This window comes from Akebia trifoliata, chromosome 4, assembly GCF_017979445.1.
Source record: "Akebia trifoliata isolate Shusen 1 chromosome 4, ASM1797944v1, whole genome shotgun sequence".
Classification (NCBI taxonomy): domain Eukaryota; kingdom Viridiplantae; phylum Streptophyta; class Magnoliopsida; order Ranunculales; family Lardizabalaceae; genus Akebia; species Akebia trifoliata.
In genome coordinates this window covers 36,031,041-36,039,123 of record NC_141378.1, presented here as the reverse complement: position 1 = coordinate 36,039,123, position 8,083 = coordinate 36,031,041, and the positions used below count along the sequence as shown (strand labels likewise).

Genomic DNA, 8,083 nt, shown 5'->3' with positions numbered 1-8,083 from the left:
TTTTTTTCTTTCTAAGATTTTTTTGGCACGTTTGTGGATTGTTTGATTGATTTTATAGTTTTTGGGCATTTCATTCTTAAAAGTTTTTTTTATTATGATCCAATTGATGGTCAACTTTAATTATCCAAAACGATTCAAAATTTCAAAAAAATAATGAATTGAGGATAAAAAGGTGGTTATTCAGATAAGGAAAAGTGTGCTAAAAAAATGGGTTTTTTCTAAACAAAGAAGGGATGTTTTTCGTGGTTGGATGGATGTTAAAAATGTGAAAAAATGAAGGTAAAAAAGAGAGAGAAACAATTCCTAGGTTACAGCAAAAAGAAAAAAAGAAGATTTTTTTCTCTTCTATATATAAAAAAGATTTGGTGCTGCTTTGCATGGTGAAGAAAAGCAATAAAAAAATTTTCTCTCTCTATCTCTCTTTTTTTGTCTTTGGTTTTTTTTTTTTTTTTTTTGTGCATAAATACTCAATTAGTGTTTTTAAAAGGTCCAAATCATATTCAGAGGGTTCTGTAACAAATCATGCCTAAATTAGAAGTTCATGAACTTCACCAAATGAACACATGAATTGCAAAGGAAAATAAACATCATCAAGCGTTTAATAAACCCCCATTGCCTTTTTTTACATGGAAAAGGAGATGGTTGCTGGTTTCACTCATTATTTTTTCCACCAAAGTTGTAGACTATCTCGGCAACAGAAGGGGGCGTTGGATTTCGAGTAAACTTGGAACCACCAGGAGCCCATGGAGCAATGTAAGGATCAGGGTGTCGTCACTTATTGTAACTTGCTTCAGCGTCATCGATCATTCTATCAATTCTTTTTAGATCTTCGACATGCTTGTTGGCTTCAAAACTCTCTCTTAAATCCGATGCTTGAAATCAAAATTGAGAAAAAAATACATATCTCGATAGAAGAGATGATGATGTACATCCCAATTTAGGGTATCTTTGATAGAGAATCCTCATTACTTCCTTCTAAGTAGTTTTTCTCGCTATGTATGAAGCATTCATGCCTTCCCCCCCGCCCCCTCTCTCTCTTTTGGATTGATACTTATGTATCTTAATTGGTTTCGTTGCTTCTGAAGGAACGACTGTAGACACCCCATTTTTGCATCTACCTAATTTGACAATTCATCACCCAGTTATTGTGGATTCCTAATGATGAGCATAAATGAACTCGAAGGCTTGTGAGTAGTTCTTGATTCCTTCCGTTTCTAGTCTTTTCATCCCCCCTACTCGTCACGACTCGATATAGAAATTTATGCACACATAGGTCGTTACACAGTTCGATAACTTAGAGATCACGCTACGCTAGAAAAATGCGATCTCGGAACTTAGAAATAATCACATAGGAACTAAAAGAAACTTCACGCTAAAATTTGTAGAAATCTATAAAAATCACCCAAAATGACAAAAATACCCCTCATAAATTTTTGACCTCCGAAAAATCTCGAAAGTACCTCCATTGCACTCAGAATATGATTTCAAGTCTAACGAGATCCAAATCGAAGAAAACAGAGAAATTTGTAAAAATCTATAAAAATTATCCAAACTGAAGAAAATACCCCTTATAAATTTTGGCCCTCCGAAAAATCTCGAAAGTACCTCCATTGCACTCAGAATATGATTTCGAGTCTAACGGGGCTCAAATCGACGAAAATAGAGAAATTTCAATGTCCAACTTTGACTTAGAAATCTAATTCCTAGGAAAATATGATAAAATCAAGGTAAAATTAAAAATTAAGATCCAATTAAAATTTTAAATTTTAAATCAAATTAAAAATCACTCAACCAATTAAAATGCAAAAATAAAAATTAAAATACAACTAACAAATTAAATCCAATTGACTAATCAAATTGAAATTAAACCGACCAATCAATAATAAAATCAAAATTAAATTAAATTGAATTGACCAAACTAAATTTAATTTAAATTTTAATCGAACAATCGAAATTAGAAATTAAAATGCAACCAACAAATTAAATCCAATCTACGAATCAAATTAAAAATCACTCAACTAATAAAAATACAAAAATAAAACTTAAAATACAACCAACAAATTAAATCCAATCGACAAATAAAATTGAAATTAAACTGACCAATCAATTTAAAATCAACCCATTCAAATTAAAATTTTGAAATCAAATTAAAATTAACCGATCAAATTGAAAATTGAACTAAATAATTAAATTTAATCCAAATCAAATTTAATTTTCAATTAAAAAATACTCAACCAATTAAAATGAAAAATCCAATTTTAAAATCAATCAACTAATAAATCAAATTGACCAATCAAAACGGATATCAAGCCCAAATCCAATTGAATTCAAATCAAATTCCAACCGACCAATCGATTTAAAAATTGAAAACCCAGCCATTAAGGCAAGTAACGTGGGATCACCACCACCCATTCTCCAAAAATAAAAAAATATATTAAAAGAAAAAAAACGTCTTCAACTCATCCTCTTCTCCAACTACTCCATTTTGCCTATGTCCTCCATCTCCCTCTTTCCAACTTCTCATAACTACCCACATCCTCCACCATTTTTCCCATCTCTCCCTCTTTCATGTTTGATAGTAGTATCAGCATAAAACAGGATCATGGGAACCATTAGAGAGGGGGTTTTTGACTGTCATTGAGAAAAAAAATTATCTTCTTCTTCCATTAAACTTGCAACCTTTCTTCTTCCTCATTGAAAAAAATAGCCACACCTTCTCCATTAATGTCCTCAACTTCCCTCTCTCTTCACAAAAAATTAAAAAAAAAATCCTGCAACTTCAACCATTGCTGTCCCCTTTGGTGTTTCCAAAAAACCTACAGCTTCAACCCATACCTGCCCCCTTTTGTGCCTCCAAAAAAACTGCAACTTCAACCCATTGCTACCCCCTGTTGTGCCTCCAAAAAACCTGCAACTTCAACCCATTTTTGCCCTCTGTTGTGCCTCTAAAAAAATCTGCAACTTCAACCCATTGCTATTATCTTTTGTGCCTAAAAAAAAAATAACAACTCTCTACCGTCTTCTCCATTCTTTGTCCTCCTCTCTCAGCCCTCATTACCATTAACGCCCTAATCATTTGAGCATATCTCTCCCCCGAAAAAATCTACAACGTCCCCTTACTATAACGCCATTGCCCCATTTCATCGTAACTTTTGCTATATCCCCCTTTGCTGCCTAACGTTTTTGCCATTAACCTCTTCTCCGAATAGTCATATTTTCACCATTCCCAATGCCTATTAAATTCCTCTCCAACCTTTCTCTCTCTCACTTTCTCTCTCTCTCACTCTCTTTTCCTATGTCTCTCTCTCACTCTCTCCATTTTCCTTTCACTTCATCAAGCTCTAACAACACTAGCAAAAATCACAATCACAATGACCCAGCACGATACAACTCACAAGCTATTTCGATTTTTTTTTAAGGAATCCACGCATCCAAGATTATTCGGTGAAGGTAATTTTTTATTTTATTTTTATTGATTCTTGATTACTTATTTTTATGCATTTGAATTAATTCATTGATTTTTGGAGTACACGTGGTATTAATAGCAATTTTTGAGTTTCTGAAGTATTAGTGGATCAATTTGTTGATTTTTAATATCGATAGATTGATCAAGCTAAATTTTATACAAAATTAAAGAGTCGACTCATTGATTTTTTTTATTGGAAGGACTCATTGATTTTGGGATATTAATGGGTATTTATCGATTCAATTTTTGGCAAGAGCCGACTCATTAATTTTTTAAATTAGATTGATTCATTGATCTTGGGATATTAATTGATCAACCCATTAATTATTAATATTATCGGTTTGATTTACTCATTTTGTGATGTTAATGGATCAACTCGTCGATTTTGCGAAATGTATGGGCTAACTCACTGATTTTAGTACACGTGGCGATTTAAAAAATCAATTTTTTGATTCAAAATTTGTGGGTTAACTCACTAATTTTAATACACGTGGCAATTCAAAAAATCAAGATTTCTTTGATTAATAATTTGTCGGTGGACTCATTGATTTTAGTACACGTGGCGATTCAAAGAACCAATTTTTTGATTAAAAATTTGTGGGTTAACTCACTGATCTTAGTACACGTGGCAATTAAAATAAGTCAAATTTCTTTGATTAAAATGTATGGGTTAACTCACTGATTTTGTTGCACGTGACAATTTCAAAAATCAAATTCCTTTGATTAAAATTGTTGAGTCGACTCACTGATTTTTTGTGCACGTGGCATAAAAAGTTGATTTCATACTTTTCAAGATGTAACCGAATCAATTTACTAATTTTTAAGTCGACTCACTGATTTTGTGTACATTGGAAGTTTAAAATTGAAATTTTTTATGAAATGAGCACTTGAATCAACTCACTGATTTTTGTGGAGATTGAAAGTTTAAAATCGAAATTTTTTATAAAATAGGCATGTGAGTCAACTCACTGATTTTGGTGTACATTGGAAGATTAAAATCAAAATTTTCTATGAAATGGGCACGTGAGTCAACTCACTGATTTTGGTGTACATTGGAAGATTAAAATCGAAATTTTCTATGAAATGGTCACGTGAGTTAACTCACTGATTTTGTGTACATTGGAAGCTTAAAATTGAATTTTTCTATGAAATGGGCATGTGAATCGACTCACTAATTTTTGTGCACATATCATTAAAAATCGATCTCATATGTTTCAAAATGTGATTGAATTGATCCACTAATTTTTGGTGCCACGTAAGCCTTATCAATCGTGGGATTCCACTATGCAAAATTCGAAGAATTCATGTGATAAAGACAAGTTTTGAAACAATCAAAGTTTACATGAATTTAAAAATTCATGAAAACTCAAATTTTTCATTAGTTTAGTGACCTTTCTAAAATCATTTGGAAAAAATTTTAACTGTGAGATTTGTCTAGTACCTTTTGTAGACATGAAATGTTCGCCATGAACCTCAATACTACATTGTTTGGAGTCGCCACCATTCTTTTTTGGAAATGGGTGTGAATGGGCACCCGAATTGATTTTTTTGAAAATCATTTTTTTTCATGGCATTGTAGTGACTCTCATTTGTTGGAAAGGACAAGGTCTACCTAAGATCTAGGTAAGGAGGTCCGGTTAGAGGATGGGGAAGGTGTTAGGCACCCCATCCTCTCCACCAAAGGTGGTTACCTTGCTTGGCCATTTTATCTTGTAAAACTTAAGAAAATAAATATTAAAATACATGAGAATGCATGATGAGGGTGGTGTGTGCATTAGAGTGAAATGTCTCATTTTCAAAAGGCTTTTGATTTCAAAGTGACATTAAGGGCATTCTATGGAAGAGAATGACCCATGTAGTCACATTAAATTTATGAATGTGAATGTAGGTTTGAGCTCTTAAAGAGACTCCATGATGGAGTTTCCTTGAAGCCATAACCTTGATGCATGTATGCATGACTAGAAACTTAATATTTCACCCCATCAAGAGGGTGACACATTTCTTCATCATTGTCATGCATATGTGAGTGTGTGCATTGTGTACAATATGATGCATGAAACTAAGGTAAAAAGGGTTTCAACCCCCATCCTTTCGATCGAACCTTAGTCCAATCTACCGGGGATGGGAGAGGGTATGCATTACATCCTAAAAGATTCTCTAAAAGAAAAATAAAGTAGAGGGTTAGAAGAAGAAGATGCAAGCTTTAAAATAAATAAACTACATCTTAACCCCACCTTGTCCCTTGGTGGTCTTGAACCTTGAGAAGTAGACTTAAGAGTTGGGTGAGATGGTTGAGGGTTGAGTTGAAGTTTAGAAGATAAGAGAATGAGTAGGAATTTTTGTAGAGTTTTAGGTTGAGAGATGTGGGCTTGAAAACATGAGTTGTTCATAGAAAATGAAGGTATTTATAGAGTTTTTGGAGAACTTTTGGGGATAAAGTGGTCCAACCCTAAAAATAAAGAAAATGGACATAGGATTTACATTATTTCTTTTTGAATTTTTCATTTGTATAAGGGTAATATGACATTTGTGAAGAAACCTTAAAAGTATTATTTGATCTTTGATTTTTTTATAAATAGAGGTAAGAGAACAAAAGTACTTTTGAGAGGGTGAATAAGAGAGTGACATGTGTAAAGGTGGAGTAGTAGGTAAAAAGTAGATCTTGGTTCATTTGTAAATAATAAATAAAGCAAGGGTGGAAGTATATTTTTGAAATGGACCAATGAGAGAACACAAGTATTTTTGGAAGGGTGAGTAGGAGAATGACATGTGTAAAGGTGGAGTGGTAGGTACAAAGTAGATCTTGGTTCATTTGTAAATAACAAATAAAGCAAGGGTGGAAGTATATTTTTGAAATGGACCAATGGGAGAACTCCATGTATGTACTTGAAGATTCCCACCTTTTGAGGGTATGATTGAAAATTCTCTCAACTTTATGGATTATTACCAAAGACCAAAGTATCTTTTTGGTTTGACTAACCTTTTTAAGAAGGGCATTCTTGAATTTTCACAAGAGGGAGTTGATTCTCAAATTAGATGATGCATTGGGTATTAGGGGCTTATGAGAGATCAACATGTGTCATCTTTTGAAGGGGTGTGAGAGAATGGGCTTAGTGTTGGCTTGGTATTAGGCTTAGTTGATGGACTTGGTATTGAAAGTGGGCTAAAAGAATGGACTTGGATTTGGGTTAGAAGATGGACCATGTCTTGGGCTTAGATAGGGTTAGGAATTGGGCTTGGTTATGGTATGGGTGATGGAACGGTGAATGGGCGATGGACTCGGATTAGGGACAAGGTTGAGCATGCAAACTATGTAACATAATGCATGTATGCATGTATGCATGAAAATGATGCCAAGTGGCAATGCGGGTTCGTCGAAAATCTTGAGTTCTAAATCGGAATCAATTCGAGAAAATTTGAGTTTTCTTAACGGGTTCGTGCAAATTGGGGTGTCTACACCTTTGATATAAATTGATGATGAGGGGACTCTAGTTTGATTTTAGTTTTTACTTGTTGACCGTAGGATAGTTTTAATCGTAGTAAAGACCGATCATATCAATCAGGCAGGTTCAGTGCCTAATACCTTCTGCAACCTGTAATCTGACCCCTTATTCATTTCTCTTACTTGTGGACCAGTCCAATTTACGAATCGGACCCCTATCCACTATTTAGCGGACGGTTGCAGGGGTCGAGGCGATTTCAACGACAGAGCAAATTTTTGGTTTTCATGTTTTGTTTTGGTTACTATTTTCTTTTTCCCTTTCAGTTCAATAGTCCTAGAGAATTTCCATCTGCACCACCTAGCCTTTTTATTATAACGCACCTATTCATTAATTACACACATGAAAAAGGATTAAAGAGATCAAAATAACCTTTAAGATTTCTTAAAACAGAGTTCTTCATAAAAAAATATATAAAAAAATCTTTTGTTTTATTTAATAAAACATAATTCAAATTTTTTTAAATAAAAAAAAAGCTTTTCTTGTACTTATGGTTGATCGATGATTGATATTTCTTTTAGTGTTATCCTGATTGATTGATTATTGTTATTCTCTTTTGCACTACCCTAATTGATTGCCTATTTGATATGTCATGGTCTTAATTGATGTATATCTGTGATGTGCATGCCTTGATATTGATCTTGAGGTTATGGATATTTGTATGTTTCCTGACCAATATTTACTTGATATCCATACTTTTGTGATGTGATCTGGCCCATGGGCTCATTTATCTGAAAAATGCCCAGGGTGCACCTCACCTTCTTTTGCATACACCACTAGTACGTCAATCTATGATGCATCGCATGCTTGCATGTCCCTTATAGCCAACGTGGTACTAGTATGTGGCCCGATCTCATGTAGGATGCGACATCATTAATAAAAATCACAATTCCAGTCGTGTACCTTTATAGTATATAAAATTGTGACATTAGTACCGTTTGATCAGGTGACCCTGAAAGGCCTGAGCCTTTATCCTATTGTAAGTAGCAAAGTCACATGTTTCGATTGCCAACGTAGTACTAGTACGTGGTCAGTCTCTTTGGGGGACGCTAAATCATTTACGAAAGTTGCAACCCTAGTCTCGTACCTATACGGTATATCAAACCAAGTCATCATA

General features: G+C 33.9%; 1 pseudogene; it reads right to left on the bottom strand.

The window, feature by feature from the left end:
- Positions 1-651: 651 nt before the first annotated feature.
- Positions 652-1,011, bottom strand: LOC147404813 (NADH dehydrogenase [ubiquinone] 1 beta subcomplex subunit 9 pseudogene; annotated as a pseudogene).
- Between the last annotated feature and the right edge of the window lie 7,072 nt (positions 1,012-8,083).